Below are 15,649 nucleotides of genomic sequence, written 5' to 3' on the forward strand. Positions count from 1 at the left end.
TAAGCAACAGTTTAAAAGAATGCCACAGACTAATCAACCAAACTTTTTGGGTTGGTTTCTCTTTTATAGTCTGCAGGCATTAAATGAAAGAAGTCAGTGTTTCAGCAGAGGGAGACAACGTTTCAGAAAAGGCATTGTAGCAAACCAAAAAAGAAATTTTAAGCGCAGCAGAGTAACCAGCTCACATACCTGTTAGCTCAGGTGAGTTTAAAAGGCTGCTGTTGATAACAAGGGCATTTGCTAAATAGATGGTGTGTGTGCAACAATATACTGAAAGGTCAATTATATTGTGCAGCTTATCTCACCACCTGTAGTTATTTAGGTGAAAGCTCCAAAATGCTTGCCTAATATGTCTGTTTATCCAAAAGGAAGTATAGAGGGAGAGCTAGATAGATAGCATTGCATTACATTACATTACATGGCAATGCAATGCACAGTTGCTGAAGTTGAACCAAAATGAGCTTGTCATCTGGCTTCTGCAACTTTTAACATGAAAAATCCAATGAGGAGAAGAAAAGCAAAGCCAAAGAGTCCATCCCAAAATCCGACAAACAAGCAAAATGAACAAAAAGCATTGAATTCAATTCTTTCTGATTTTAGAAACTGCATTAAAGAAGGGGTGCACCGGTCCTGGAATACTGCAATACCAGGTCAATGCGTGGAGTGGACAGAGCAAGCTCTTTTTCCATCTCCCTGTTCTAAAAATCCATTTAATATATGGTCCCCAGATAGGGGACGTATCAGATATTAAACTGATAAGAACAGATACTACACTTGATCTTAGCCAAAAGGCCGAGAAGCGATAACCAGAATTGGTTTCCGACTACGGTGCCACCCAAGGATTCTGAAAAGTCCATTTGTGGAGATGGCCACCTGGACTCCCGTTAAGAAGACATGCTGTCAACCTCTAGATCCCTCACACGCCTGCACTTTTCGGCTTGCTGCTGCTGCAATCCACGCGTTTTAGATCTGCATAACTCCACCTCTTTTAGCACAGTACCCTCAACCCCCGGCTGTTCCCACCCGCCTCAACACCGTTGGAAGGGAGGAGAACCAATTAAGGCGGGGGGGGGTGGAACGAGCAGCTGTCTACCCTTAGCAGGAGGGTTGCTGATTAATTACCTCTCCTGCTGCTGCTGCTGCTGGCTGTCCAGCAGCAGACTGAAGGTGGCTGCTGCTGTGCGCAGGTATATAAAGGCTCAGAGCCTATTATGACACGCGCAGCCAGCGTTCCATTGCCACATTCCGTCTACTGCAGGCGGGATACCTGGATGGCTGAATGTCACTGAGAAGCTCACAGAGACCGCCATAAGCAACAGTTTAAAAGAATGCCACAGACTAATCAACCAAACTTTTTGGGTTGGTTTCTCTTTTATAGTCTGCAGGCATTAAATGAAAGAAGTCAGTGTTCCAGCAGAGGGAGACAACGTTTCAGAAAAGGCATTGTAGCAAACCAAAAAAGAAATTTTAAGCGCAGCAGAGTAACCAGCTCACATACCTGTTAGCTCAGGTGAGTTTAAAAGGCTGCTGTTGATAACAAGGGCATTTGCTAAATAGATGGTGTGTGTGCAACAATATACTGAAAGGTCAATTATATTGTGCAGCTTATCTCACCACCTGTAGTTATTTAGGTGAAAGCTCCAAAATGCTTGCCTAATATGTCTGTTTATCCAAAAGGAAGTATAGAGGGAGAGCTAGATAGATAGCATTGCATTACATTACATTACATGGCAATGCAATGCACAGTTGCTGAAGTTGAACCAAAATGAGCTTGTCATCTGGCTTCTGCAACTTTTAACATGAAAAATCCAATGAGGAGAAGAAAAGCAAAGCCAAAGAGTCCATCCCAAAATCCGACAAACAAGCAAAATGAACAAAAAGCATTGAATTCAATTCTTTCTGATTTTAGAAACTGCATTAAAGAAGGGGTGCACCGGTCCTGGAGATACTGCAATACCAGGTCAATGCGTGGAGTGGACAGAGCAAGCTCTTTTTCCATCTCCCTGTTCTAAAAATCCATTTAATATATGGTCCCCAGATAGGGGACGTATCAGATATTAAACTGATAAGAACAGATACTACACTTGATCTTAGCCAAAAGGCCGAGAAGCGATAACCAGAATTGGTTTCCGACTACGGTGCCACCCAAGGATTCTGAAAAGTCCATTTGTGGAGATGGCCACCTGGACTCCCGTTAAGAAGACATGCTGTCAACCTCTAGATCCCTCACATGCCTGCACTTTTCGGCTTGCTGCTGCTGCAATCCACGCGTTTTAGATCTGCATAACTCCACCTCTTTTAGCACAGTACCCTCAACCCCCGGCTGTTCCCACCCGCCTCAACACCGTTGGAAGGGAGGAGAACCAATTAAGGCGGGGGGGGGGTGGAACGAGCAGCAGTCTACCCTTAGCAGGAGGGTTGCTGATTAATTACCTCTCCTGCTGCTGCTGCTGCTGGCTGTCCAGCAGCAGACTGAAGGTGGCTGCTGCTGTGCGCAGGTATATAAAGGCTCAGAGCCTATTATGACACGCGCAGCCAGCGTTCCATTGCCACATTCCGTCTACTGCAGGCGGGATACCTGGATGGCTGAATGTCACTGAGAAGCTCACAGAGACCGCCATAAGCAACAGTTTAAAAGAATGCCACAGACTAATCAACCAAACTTTTTGGGTTGGTTTCTCTTTTATAGTCTGCAGGCATTAAATGAAAGAAGTCAGCGTTCCAGCAGAGGGAGACAACGTTTCAGAAAAGGCATTGTAGCAAACCAAAAAAGAAATTTTAAGCGCAGCAGAGTAACCAGCTCACATACCTGTTAGCTCAGGTGAGTTTAAAAGGCTGCTGTTGATAACAAGGGCATTTGCTAAATAGATGGTGTGTGTGAAACAATATACTGAAAGGTCAATTATATTGTGCAGCTTATCTCACCACCTGTAGTTATTTAGGTGAAAGCTCCAAAATGCTTGCCTAATATGTCTGTTTATCCAAAAGGAAGTATATAGGGACAGCTAGATAGATAGCATTGCATTACATTACATTACATGGCAATGCAATGCACAGTTGCTGAAGTTGAACAAAAATGAGCTTGTCATCTGGCTTCTGCAACTTTTAACATGAAAAATCCAATGAGGAGAAGAAAAGCAAAGCCAAAGAGTCCATCCCAAAATCCGACAAACAAGCAAAATGAACAAAAAGCATTGAATTCAATTCTTTCTGATTTTAGAAACTGCATTAAAGAAGGGGTGCACCGGTCCTGGAGATACTGCAATACCAGGTCAATGCGTGGAGTGGACAGAGCAAGCTCTTTTTCCATCTCCCTGTTCTAAAAATCCATTTAATATATGGTCCCCAGATAGGGGACGTATCAGATATTAAACTGATAAGAACAGATACTACACTTGATCTTAGCCAAAAGGCCGAGAAGCGATGACCAGAATTGTTTCCGACTACGGTGCCACCCAAGGATTCTGAAAAGTCCATTTGTGGAGATGGCCACCTGGACTCCCGTTAAGAAGACATGCTGTCAACCTCTAGATCCCTCACATGCCTGCACTTTTCGGCTTGCTGCTGCTGCAATCCACGCGTTTTAGATCTGCATAACTCCACCTCTTTTAGCACAGTACCCTCAACCCCCGGCTGTTCCCACCCGCCTCAACACCGTTGGAAGGGAGGAGAACCAATTAAGGCGGGGGGGGGGGTGGAACGAGCAGCTGTCTACCCTTAGCAGGAGGGTTGCTGATTAATTACCTCTCCTGCTGCTGCTGCTGGCTGTCCAGCAGCAGACTGAAGGTGGCTGCTGCTGTGCGCAGGTATATAAAGGCTCAGAGCCTATTATGACACGCGCAGCCAGCGTTCCATTGCCACATTCCGTCTACTGCAGGCGGGATACCTGGATGGCTGAATGTCACTGAGAAGCTCACAGAGACCGCCATAAGCAACAGTTTAAAAGAATGCCACAGACTAATCAACCAAACTTTTTGGGTTGGTTTCTCTTTTATAGTCTGCAGGCATTAAATGAAAGAAGTCAGTGTTCCAGCAGAGGGAGACAACGTTTCAGAAAAGGCATTGTAGCAAACCAAAAAAGGAATTTTAAGCGCAGCAGAGTAACCAGCTCACATACCTGTTAGCTCAGGTGAGTTTAAAAGGCTGCTGTTGATAACAAGGGCATTTGCTAAATAGATGGTGTGTGTGCAACAATATACTGAAAGGTCAATTATATTGTGCAGCTTATCTCACCACCTGTAGTTATTTAGGTGAAAGCTCCAAAATGCTTGCCTAATATGTCTGTTTATCCAAAAGGAAGTATAGAGGGAGAGCTAGATAGATAGCATTGCATCACATTACATTACATGGCAATGCAATGCACAGTTGCTGAAGTTGAACCAAAATGAGCTTGTCATCTGGCTTCTGCAACTTTTAACATGAAAAATCCAATGAGGAGAAGAAAAGCAAAGCCAAAGAGTCCATCCCAAAATCCGACAAACAAGCAAAATGAACAAAAAGCATTGAATTCAATTCTTTCTGATTTTAGAAACTGCATTAAAGAAGGGGTGCACCGGTCCTGGAGATACTGCAATACCAGGTCAATGCGTGGAGTGGACAGAGCAAGCTCTTTTTCCATCTCCCTGTTCTAAAAATCCATTTAATATATGGTCCCCAGATAGGGGACGTATCAGATATTAAACTGATAAGAACAGATACTACACTTGATCTTAGCCAAAAGGCCGAGAAGCGATAACCAGAATTGGTTTCCGACTACGGTGCCACCCAAGGATTCTGAAAAGTCCATTTGTGGAGATGGCCACCTGGACTCCCGTTAAGAAGACATGCTGTCAACCTCTAGATCCCTCACATGCCTGCACTTTTCGGCTTGCTGCTGCTGCAATCCACGCGTTTTAGATCTGCATAACTCCACCTCTTTTAGCACAGTACCCTCAACCCCCGGCTGTTCCCACCCGCCTCAACACCGTTGGAAGGGAGGAGAACCAATTAAGGCGGGGGGGGGGTGGAACGAGCAGCAGTCTACCCTTAGCAGGAGGGTTGCTGATTAATTACCTCTCCTGCTGCTGCTGCTGCTGGCTGTCCAGCAGCAGACTGAAGGTGGCTGCTGCTGTGCGCAGGTATATAAAGGCTCAGAGCCTATTATGACACGCGCAGCCAGCGTTCCATTGCCACATTCCGTCTACTGCAGGCGGGATACCTGGATGGCTGAATGTCACTGAGAAGCTCACAGAGACCGCCATAAGCAACAGTTTAAAAGAATGCCACAGACTAATCAACCAAACTTTTTGGGTTGGTTTCTCTTTTATAGTCTGCAGGCATTAAATGAAAGAAGTCAGCGTTCCAGCAGAGGGAGACAACGTTTCAGAAAAGGCATTGTAGCAAACCAAAAAAGAAATTTTAAGCGCAGCAGAGTAACCAGCTCACATACCTGTTAGCTCAGGTGAGTTTAAAAGGCTGCTGTTGATAACAAGGGCATTTGCTAAATAGATGGTGTGTGTGCAACAATATACTGAAAGGTCAATTATATTGTGCAGCTTATCTCACCACCTGTAGTTATTTAGGTGAAAGCTCCAAAATGCTTGCCTAATATGTCTGTTTATCCAAAAGGAAGTATAGAGGGACAGCTAGATAGATAGCATTGCATTACATTACATTACATGGCAATGCAATGCACAGTTGCTGAAGTTGAACCAAAATGAGCTTGTCATCTGGCTTCTGCAACTTTTAACATGAAAAATCCAATGAGGAGAAGAAAAGCAAAGCCAAAGAGTCCATCCCAAAATCCGACAAACAAGCAAAATGAACAAAAAGCATTGAATTCAATTCTTTCTGATTTTAGAAACTGCATTAAAGAAGGGGTGCACCGGTCCTGGAGATACTGCAATACCAGGTCAATGCGTGGAGTGGACAGAGCAAGCTCTTTTTCCATCTCCCTGTTCTAAAAATCCATTTAATATACGGTCCCCAGATAGGGGACGTATCAGATATTAAACTGATAAGAACAGATACTACACTTGATCTTAGCCAAAAGGCCGAGAAGCGATGACCAGAATTGTTTCCGACTACGGTGCCACCCAAGGATTCTGAAAAGTCCATTTGTGGAGATGGCCACCTGGACTCCCGTTAAGAAGACATGCTGTCAACCTCTAGATCCCTCACATGCCTGCACTTTTCGGCTTGCTGCTGCTGCAATCCACGCGTTTTAGATCTGCATAACTCCACCTCTTTTAGCACAGTACCCTCAACCCCCGGCTGTTCCCACCCGCCTCAACACCGTTGGAAGGGAGGAGAACCAATTAAGGCGGGGGGGGGGTGGAACGAGCCGCTGTCTACCCTTAGCAGGAGGGTTGCTGATTAATTACCTCTCCTGCTGCTGCTGCTGGCTGTCCAGCAGCAGACTGAAGGTGGCTGCTGCTGTGCGCAGGTATATAAAGGCTCAGAGCCTATTATGACACGCGCAGCCAGCGTTCCATTGCCACATTCCGTCTACTGCAGGCGGGATACCTGGATGGCTGAATGTCACTGAGAAGCTCACAGAGACCGCCATAAGCAACAGTTTAAAAGAATGCCACAGACTAATCAACCAAACTTTTTGGGTTGGTTTCTCTTTTATAGTCTGCAGGCATTAAATGAAAGAAGTCAGTGTTCCAGCAGAGGGAGACAACGTTTCAGAAAAGGCATTGTAGCAAACCAAAAAAGGAATTTTAAGCGCAGCAGAGTAACCAGCTCACATACCTGTTAGCTCAGGTGAGTTTAAAAGGCTGCTGTTGATAACAAGGGCATTTGCTAAATAGATGGTGTGTGTGCAACAATATACTGAAAGGTCAATTATATTGTGCAGCTTATCTCACCACCTGTAGTTATTTAGGTGAAAGCTCCAAAATGCTTGCCTAATATGTCTGTTTATCCAAAAGGAAGTATAGAGGGAGAGCTAGATAGATAGCATTGCATCACATTACATTACATGGCAATGCAATGCACAGTTGCTGAAGTTGAACCAAAATGAGCTTGTCATCTGGCTTCTGCAACTTTTAACATGAAAAATCCAATGAGGAGAAGAAAAGCAAAGCCAAAGAGTCCATCCCAAAATCCGACAAACAAGCAAAATGAACAAAAAGCATTGAATTCAATTCTTTCTGATTTTAGAAACTGCATTAAAGAAGGGGTGCACCGGTCCTGGAGATACTGCAATACCAGGTCAATGCGTGGAGTGGACAGAGCAAGCTCTTTTTCCATCTCCCTGTTCTAAAAATCCATTTAATATATGGTCCCCAGATAGGGGACGTATCAGATATTAAACTGATAAGAACAGATACTACACTTGATCTTAGCCAAAAGGCCGAGAAGCGATAACCAGAATTGGTTTCCGACTACGGTGCCACCCAAGGATTCTGAAAAGTCCATTTGTGGAGATGGCCACCTGGACTCCCGTTAAGAAGACATGCTGTCAACCTCTAGATCCCTCACATGCCTGCACTTTTCGGCTTGCTGCTGCTGCAATCCACGCGTTTTAGATCTGCATAACTCCACCTCTTTTAGCACAGTACCCTCAACCCCCGGCTGTTCCCACCCGCCTCAACACCGTTGGAAGGGAGGAGAACCAATTAAGGCGGGGGGGGGGTGGAACGAGCAGCAGTCTACCCTTAGCAGGAGGGTTGCTGATTAATTACCTCTCCTGCTGCTGCTGCTGCTGGCTGTCCAGCAGCAGACTGAAGGTGGCTGCTGCTGTGCGCAGGTATATAAAGGCTCAGAGCCTATTATGACACGCGCAGCCAGCGTTCCATTGCCACATTCCGTCTACTGCAGGCGGGATACCTGGATGGCTGAATGTCACTGAGAAGCTCACAGAGACCGCCATAAGCAACAGTTTAAAAGAATGCCACAGACTAATCAACCAAACTTTTTGGGTTGGTTTCTCTTTTATAGTCTGCAGGCATTAAATGAAAGAAGTCAGCGTTCCAGCAGAGGGAGACAACGTTTCAGAAAAGGCATTGTAGCAAACCAAAAAAGAAATTTTAAGCGCAGCAGAGTAACCAGCTCACATACCTGTTAGCTCAGGTGAGTTTAAAAGGCTGCTGTTGATAACAAGGGCATTTGCTAAATAGATGGTGTGTGTGCAACAATATACTGAAAGGTCAATTATATTGTGCAGCTTATCTCACCACCTGTAGTTATTTAGGTGAAAGCTCCAAAATGCTTGCCTAATATGTCTGTTTATCCAAAAGGAAGTATAGAGGGACAGCTAGATAGATAGCATTGCATTACATTACATTACATGGCAATGCAATGCACAGTTGCTGAAGTTGAACCAAAATGAGCTTGTCATCTGGCTTCTGCAACTTTTAACATGAAAAATCCAATGAGGAGAAGAAAAGCAAAGCCAAAGAGTCCATCCCAAAATCCGACAAACAAGCAAAATGAACAAAAAGCATTGAATTCAATTCTTTCTGATTTTAGAAACTGCATTAAAGAAGGGGTGCACCGGTCCTGGAGATACTGCAATACCAGGTCAATGCGTGGAGTGGACAGAGCAAGCTCTTTTTCCATCTCCCTGTTCTAAAAATCCATTTAATATATGGTCCCCAGATAGGGGACGTATCAGATATTAAACTGATAAGAACAGATACTACACTTGATCTTAGCCAAAAGGCCGAGAAGCGATGACCAGAATTGTTTCCGACTACGGTGCCACCCAAGGATTCTGAAAAGTCCATTTGTGGAGATGGCCACCTGGACTCCCGTTAAGAAGACATGCTGTCAACCTCTAGATCCCTCACATGCCTGCACTTTTCGGCTTGCTGCTGCTGCAATCCACGCGTTTTAGATCTGCATAACTCCACCTCTTTTAGCACAGTACCCTCAACCCCCGGCTGTTCCCACCCGCCTCAACACCGTTGGAAGGGAGGAGAACCAATTAAGGCGGGGGGGGGGGTGGAACGAGCCGCTGTCTACCCTTAGCAGGAGGGTTGCTGATTAATTACCTCTCCTGCTGCTGCTGCTGGCTGTCCAGCAGCAGACTGAAGGTGGCTGCTGCTGTGCGCAGGTATATAAAGGCTCAGAGCCTATTATGACACGCGCAGCCAGCGTTCCATTGCCACATTCCGTCTACTGCAGGCGGGATACCTGGATGGCTGAATGTCACTGAGAAGCTCACAGAGACCGCCATAAGCAACAGTTTAAAAGAATGCCACAGACTAATCAACCAAACTTTTTGGGTTGGTTTCTCTTTTATAGTCTGCAGGCATTAAATGAAAGAAGTCAGTGTTCCAGCAGAGGGAGACAACGTTTCAGAAAAGGCATTGTAGCAAACCAAAAAAGGAATTTTAAGCGCAGCAGAGTAACCAGCTCACATACCTGTTAGCTCAGGTGAGTTTAAAAGGCTGCTGTTGATAACAAGGGCATTTGCTAAATAGATGGTGTGTGTGCAACAATATACTGAAAGGTCAATTATATTGTGCAGCTTATCTCACCACCTGTAGTTATTTAGGTGAAAGCTCCAAAATGCTTGCCTAATATGTCTGTTTATCCAAAAGGAAGTATAGAGGGAGAGCTAGATAGATAGCATTGCATCACATTACATTACATGGCAATGCAATGCACAGTTGCTGAAGTTGAACCAAAATGAGCTTGTCATCTGGCTTCTGCAACTTTTAACATGAAAAATCCAATGAAGAGAAGAAAAGCAAAGCCAAAGAGTCCATCCCAAAATCCGACAAACAAGCAAAATGAACAAAAAGCATTGAATTCAATTCTTTCTGATTTTAGAAACTGCATTAAAGAAGGGGTGCACCGGTCCTGGAGATACTGCAATACCAGGTCAATGCGTGGAGTGGACAGAGCAAGCTCTTTTTCCATCTCCCTGTTCTAAAAATCCATTTAATATATGGTCCCCAGATAGGGGACGTATCAGATATTAAACTGATAAGAACAGATACTACACTTGATCTTAGCCAAAAGGCCGAGAAGCGATAACCAGAATTGGTTTCCGACTACGGTGCCACCCAAGGATTCTGAAAAGTCCATTTGTGGAGATGGCCACCTGGACTCCCGTTAAGAAGACATGCTGTCAACCTCTAGATCCCTCACATGCCTGCACTTTTCGGCTTGCTGCTGCTGCAATGCACGCGTTTTAGATCTGCATAACTCCACCTCTTTTAGCACAGTACCCTCAACCCCCGGCTGTTCCCACCCGCCTCAACACCGTTGGAAGGGAGGAGAACCAATTAAGGCGGGGGGGGGGGGGGTGGAACGAGCAGCTGTCTACCCTTAGCAGGAGGGTTGCTGATTAATTACCTCTCCTGCTGCTGCTGCTGCTGGCTGTCCAGCAGCAGACTGAAGGTGGCTGCTGCTGTGCGCAGGTATATAAAGGCTCAGAGCCTATTATGACACGCGCAGCCAGCGTTCCATTGCCACATTCCGTCTACTGCAGGCGGGATACCTGGATGGCTGAATGTCACTGAGAAGCTCACAGAGACCGCCATAAGCAACAGTTTAAAAGAATGCTACAGACTAATCAACCAAACTTTTTGGGTTGGTTTCTCTTTTATAATCTGCAGGCATTAAATGAAAGAAGTCAGTGTTCCAGCAGAGGGAGACAACGTTTCAGAAAAGGCATTGTAGCAAACCAAAAAAGAAATTTTAAGCGCAGCAGAGTAACCAGCTCACATACCTGTTAGCTCAGGTGAGTTTAAAAGGCTGCTGTTGATAACAAGGGCATTTGCTAAATAGATGGTGTGTGTGCAACAATATACTGAAAGGTCAATTATATTGTGCAGCTTATCTCACCACCTGTAGTTATTTAGGTGAAAGCTCCAAAATGCTTGCCTAATATGTCTGTTTATCCAAAAGGAAGTATAGAGGGAGAGCTAGATAGATAGCATTGCATTACATTACATTACATGGCAATGCAATGTACAGTTGCTGAAGTTGAACCAAAATGAGCTTGTCATCTGGCTTCTGCAACTTTTAACATGAAAAATCCAATGAGGAGAAGAAAAGCAAAGCCAAAGAGTCCATCCCAAAATCCGACAAACAAGCAAAATGAACAAAAAGCATTGAATTCAATTCTTTCTGATTTTAGAAACTGCATTAAAGAAGGGGTGCACCGGTCCTGGAGATACTGCAATACCAGGTCAATGCGTGGAGTGGACAGAGCAAGCTCTTTTTCCATCTCCCTGTTCTAAAAATCCATTTAATATATGGTCCCCAGATAGGGGACGTATCAGATATTAAACTGATAAGAACAGATACTACACTTGATCTTAGCCAAAAGGCCGAGAAGCGATAACCAGAATTGGTTTCCGACTACGGTGCCACCCAAGGATTCTGAAAAGTCCATTTGTGGAGATGGCCACCTGGACTCCCGTTAAGAAGACATGCTGTCAACCTCTAGATCCCTCACATGCCTGCACTTTTCGGCTTGCTGCTGCTGCAATCCACGCGTTTTAGATCTGCATAACTCCACCTCTTTTAGCACAGTACCCTCAACCCCCGGCTGTTCCCACCCGCCTCAACACCGTTGGAAGGGAGGAGAACCAATTAAGGCGGGGGGGGGGGTGGAACGAGCAGCTGTCTACCCTTAGCAGGAGGGTTGCTGATTAATTACCTCTCCTGCTGCTGCTGCTGCTGGCTGTCCAGCAGCAGACTGAAGGTGGCTGCTGCTGTGCGCAGGTATATAAAGGCTCAGAGCTTATTATGACACGCGCAGCCAGCGTTCCATTGCCACATTCCGTCTACTGCAGGCGGGATACCTGGATGGCTGAATGTCACTGAGAAGCTCACAGAGACCGCCATAAGCAACAGTTTAAAAGAATGCCACAGACTAATCAACCAAACTTTTTGGGTTGGTTTCTCTTTTATAGTCTGCAGGCATTAAATGAAAGAAGTCAGTGTTCCAGCAGAGGGAGACAACGTTTCAGAAAAGGCATTGTAGCAAACCAAAAAAGAAATTTTAAGCGCAGCAGAGTAACCAGCTCACATACCTGTTAGCTCAGGTGAGTTTAAAAGGCTGCTGTTGATAACAAGGGCATTTGCTAAATAGATGGTGTGTGTGCAACAATATACTGAAAGGTCAATTATATTGTGCAGCTTATCTCACCACCTGTAGTTATTTAGGTGAAAGCTCCAAAATGCTTGCCTAATATGTCTGTTTATCCAAAAGGAAGTATAGAGGGAGAGCTAGATAGATAGCATTGCATTACATTACATTACATGGCAATGCAATGCACAGTTGCTGAAGTTGAACCAAAATGAGCTTGTCATCTGGCTTCTGCAACTTTTAACATGAAAAATCCAATGAGGAGAAGAAAAGCAAAGCCAAAGAGTCCATCCCAAAATCCGACAAACAAGCAAAATGAACAAAAAGCATTGAATTCAATTCTTTCTGATTTTAGAAACTGCATTAAAGAAGGGGTGCACCGGTCCTGGAGATACTGCAATACCAGGTCAATGCGTGGAGTGGACAGAGCAAGCTCTTTTTCCATCTCCTTGTTCTAAAAATCCATTTAATATATGGTCCCCAGATAGGGGATGTATCAGATATTAAACTGATAAGAACAGATACTACACTTGATCTTAGCCAAAAGGCCGAGAAGCGATAACCAGAATTGGTTTCCGACTACGGTGCCACCCAAGGATTCTGAAAAGTCCATTTGTGGAGATGGCCACCTGGACTCCCGTTAAGAAGACATGCTGTCAACCTCTAGATCCCTCACATGCCTGCACTTTTCGGCTTGCTGCTGCTGCAATCCACGCGTTTTAGATCTGCATAACTCCACCTCTTTTAGCACAGTACCCTCAACCCCCGGCTGTTCCCACCCGCCTCAACACCGTTGGAAGGGAGGAGAACCAATTAAGGCGGGGGGGGGGTGGAACGAGCAGCTGTCTACCCTTAGCAGGAGGGTTGCTGATTAATTACCTCTCCTGCTGCTGCTGCTGCTGGCTGTCCAGCAGCAGACTGAAGGTGGCTGCTGCTGTGCGCAGGTATATAAAGGCTCAGAGCCTATTATGACACACGCAGCCAGCGTTCCATTGCCACATTCCGTCTACTGCAGGCGGGATACCTGGATGGCTGAATGTCACTGAGAAGCTCACAGAGACCGCCATAAGCAACAGTTTAAAAGAATGCCACAGACTAATCAACCAAACTTTTTGGGTTGGTTTCTCTTTTATAGTCTGCAGGCATTAAATGAAAGAAGTCAGTGTTCCAGCAGAGGGAGACAACGTTTCAGAAAAGGCATTGTAGCAAACCAAAAAAGAAATTTTAAGCGCAGCAGAGTAACCAGCTCACATACCTGTTAGCTCAGGTGAGTTTAAAAGGCTGCTGTTGATAACAAGGGCATTTGCTAAATAGATGGTGTGTGTGCAACAATATACTGAAAGGTCAATTATATTGTGCAGCTTATCTCACCACCTGTAGTTATTTAGGTGAAAGCTCCAAAATGCTTGCCTAATATGTCTGTTTATCCAAAAGGAAGTATAGAGGGAGAGCTAGATAGATAGCATTGCATTACATTACATTACATGGCAATGCAATGCACAGTTGCTGAAGTTGAACCAAAATGAGCTTGTCATCTGGCTTCTGCAACTTTTAACATGAAAAATCCAATGAGGAGAAGAAAAGCAAAGCCAAAGAGTCCATCCCAAAATCCGACAAACAAGCAAAATGAACAAAAAGCATTGAATTCAATTCTTTCTGATTTTAGAAACTGCATTAAAGAAGGGGTGCACCGGTCCTGGAGATACTGCAATACCAGGTGAATGCGTGGAGTGGACAGAGCAAGCTCTTTTTCCATCTCCCTGTTCTAAAAATCCATTTAATATATGGTCCCCAGATAGGGGACGTATCAGATATTAAACTGATAAGAACAGATACTACACTTGATCTTAGCCAAAAGGCCGAGAAGCGATAACCAGAATTGGTTTCCGACTACGGTGCCACCCAAGGATTCTGAAAAGTCCATTTGTGGAGATGGCCACCTGGACTCCCGTTAAGAAGACATGCTGTCAACCTCTAGATCCCTCACATGCCTGCACTTTTCGGCTTGCTGCTGCTGCAATCCACGCGTTTTAGATCTGCATAACTCCACCTCTTTTAGCACAGTACCCTCAACCCCCGGCTGTTCCCACCCGCCTCAACACCGTTGGAAGGGAGGAGAACCAATTAAGGCGGGGGGGGGGGGGGTGGAACGAGCAGCTGTCTACCCTTAGCAGGAGGGTTGCTGATTAATTACCTCTCCTGCTGCTGCTGCTGGCTGTCCAGCAGCAGACTGAAGGTGGCTGCTGCTGTGCGCAGGTATATAAAGGCTCAGAGCCTATTATGACACCCGCAGCCAGCGTTCCATTGCCACATTCCGTCTACTGCAGGCGGGATACCTGGATGGCTGAATGTCACTGAGAAGCTCACAGAGACCGCCATAAGCAACAGTTTAAAAGAATGCCACAGACTAATCAACCAAACTTTTTGGGTTGGTTTCTCTTTTATAGTCTGCAGGCATTAAATGAAAGAAGTCAGTGTTCCAGCAGAGGGAGACAACGTTTCAGAAAAGGCATTGTAGCAAACCAAAAAAGAAATTTTAAGCGCAGCAGAGTAACCAGCTCACATACCTGTTAGCTCAGGTGAGTTTAAAAGGCTGCTGTTGATAACAAGGGCATTTGCTAAATAGATGGTGTGTGTGCAACAATATACTGAAAGGTCAATTATATTGTGCAGCTTATCTCACCACCTGTAGTTATTTAGGTGAAAGCTCCAAAATGCTTGCCTAATATGTCTGTTTATCCAAAAGGAAGTATAGAGGGAGAGCTAGATAGATAGCATTGCATTACATTACATTACATGGCAATGCAATGCACAGTTGCTGAAGTTGAACCAAAATGAGCTTGTCATCTGGCTTCTGCAACTTTTAACATGAAAAATCCAATGAGGAGAAGAAAAGCAAAGCCAAAGAGTCCATCCCAAAATCCGACAAACAAGCAAAATGAACAAAAAGCATTGAATTCAATTCTTTCTGATTTTAGAAACTGCATTAAAGAAGGGGTGCACCGGTCCTGGAGATACTGCAATACCAGGTCAATGCGTGGAGTGGACAGAGCAAGCTCTTTTTCCATCTCCCTGTTCTAAAAATCCATTTAATATATGGTCCCCAGATAGGGGACGTATCAGATATTAAACTGATAAGAACAGATACTACACTTCATCTTAGCCAAAAGGCCGAGAAGCGATAACCAGAATTGGTTTCCGACTACGGTGCCACCCAAGGATTCTGAAAAGTCCATTTGTGGAGATGGCCACCTGGACTCCCGTTAAGAAGACATGCTGTCAACCTCTAGATCCCTCACATGCCTGCACTTTTCGGCTTGCTGCTGCTGCAATCCACGCGTTTTAGATCTGCATAACTCCACCTCTTTTAGCACAGTACCCTCAACCCCCGGCTGTTCCCACCCGCCTCAACACCATTGGAAGGGAGGAGAACCAATTAAGGCGGGGGGGGGGGGGGTGGAACGAGCAGCTGTCTACCCTTAGCAGGAGGGTTGCTGATTAATTACCTCTCCTGCTGCTGCTGCTGCTGGCTGTCCAGCAGCAGACTGAAGGTGGCTGCTGCTGTGCGCAGGTATATAAAGGCTCAGAGCCTATTATGACACGCGCAGCCAG

General features: G+C 45.1%; 12 non-coding genes across 12 annotated transcripts; all 12 read right to left on the minus strand.

Moving 5' to 3' along the window:
• Positions 1 to 614: 614 nt before the first annotated feature.
• Positions 615 to 804, minus strand: LOC141226070 (U2 spliceosomal RNA). The gene has a single exon (XR_012293299.1). It is a non-coding gene; the product is annotated as a U2 spliceosomal RNA (small nuclear RNA).
• Positions 805 to 1,923: 1,119 nt separating this feature from the next.
• On the minus strand, positions 1,924 to 2,114 carry LOC141226721 (U2 spliceosomal RNA). Its single transcript, XR_012293845.1, has one exon. It is a non-coding gene; the product is annotated as a U2 spliceosomal RNA (small nuclear RNA).
• Positions 2,115 to 3,234: 1,120 nt separating this feature from the next.
• On the minus strand, positions 3,235 to 3,425 carry LOC141226722 (U2 spliceosomal RNA). The gene has a single exon (XR_012293846.1). It is a non-coding gene; the product is annotated as a U2 spliceosomal RNA (small nuclear RNA).
• A 1,117-nt stretch (positions 3,426 to 4,542) lies between these two features.
• On the minus strand, positions 4,543 to 4,733 carry LOC141226723 (U2 spliceosomal RNA). The gene has a single exon (XR_012293847.1). It is a non-coding gene; the product is annotated as a U2 spliceosomal RNA (small nuclear RNA).
• Positions 4,734 to 5,853: 1,120 nt separating this feature from the next.
• Positions 5,854 to 6,044, minus strand: LOC141226033 (U2 spliceosomal RNA). The gene has a single exon (XR_012293263.1). It is a non-coding gene; the product is annotated as a U2 spliceosomal RNA (small nuclear RNA).
• Positions 6,045 to 7,160: 1,116 nt separating this feature from the next.
• On the minus strand, positions 7,161 to 7,351 carry LOC141226724 (U2 spliceosomal RNA). Its single transcript, XR_012293848.1, has one exon. It is a non-coding gene; the product is annotated as a U2 spliceosomal RNA (small nuclear RNA).
• A 1,120-nt stretch (positions 7,352 to 8,471) lies between these two features.
• LOC141226725 (U2 spliceosomal RNA) lies at positions 8,472 to 8,662 on the minus strand. The gene has a single exon (XR_012293849.1). It is a non-coding gene; the product is annotated as a U2 spliceosomal RNA (small nuclear RNA).
• Positions 8,663 to 9,779: 1,117 nt separating this feature from the next.
• LOC141226727 (U2 spliceosomal RNA) lies at positions 9,780 to 9,970 on the minus strand. The gene has a single exon (XR_012293851.1). It is a non-coding gene; the product is annotated as a U2 spliceosomal RNA (small nuclear RNA).
• A 1,124-nt stretch (positions 9,971 to 11,094) lies between these two features.
• On the minus strand, positions 11,095 to 11,285 carry LOC141226728 (U2 spliceosomal RNA). The gene has a single exon (XR_012293852.1). It is a non-coding gene; the product is annotated as a U2 spliceosomal RNA (small nuclear RNA).
• A 1,121-nt stretch (positions 11,286 to 12,406) lies between these two features.
• Positions 12,407 to 12,597, minus strand: LOC141226072 (U2 spliceosomal RNA). The gene has a single exon (XR_012293301.1). It is a non-coding gene; the product is annotated as a U2 spliceosomal RNA (small nuclear RNA).
• Positions 12,598 to 13,717: 1,120 nt separating this feature from the next.
• Positions 13,718 to 13,908, minus strand: LOC141226123 (U2 spliceosomal RNA). The gene has a single exon (XR_012293350.1). It is a non-coding gene; the product is annotated as a U2 spliceosomal RNA (small nuclear RNA).
• A 1,121-nt stretch (positions 13,909 to 15,029) lies between these two features.
• Positions 15,030 to 15,220, minus strand: LOC141226174 (U2 spliceosomal RNA). The gene has a single exon (XR_012293400.1). It is a non-coding gene; the product is annotated as a U2 spliceosomal RNA (small nuclear RNA).
• Positions 15,221 to 15,649: the final 429 nt, after the last annotated feature.

Source organism: Phyllobates terribilis, unplaced genomic scaffold (assembly GCF_046119375.1).
Source record: "Phyllobates terribilis strain yellow unplaced genomic scaffold, ASM4611937v1 Scaffold_414__1_contigs__length_1644244, whole genome shotgun sequence".
Lineage (NCBI taxonomy): Eukaryota > Metazoa > Chordata > Amphibia > Anura > Dendrobatidae > Phyllobates > Phyllobates terribilis.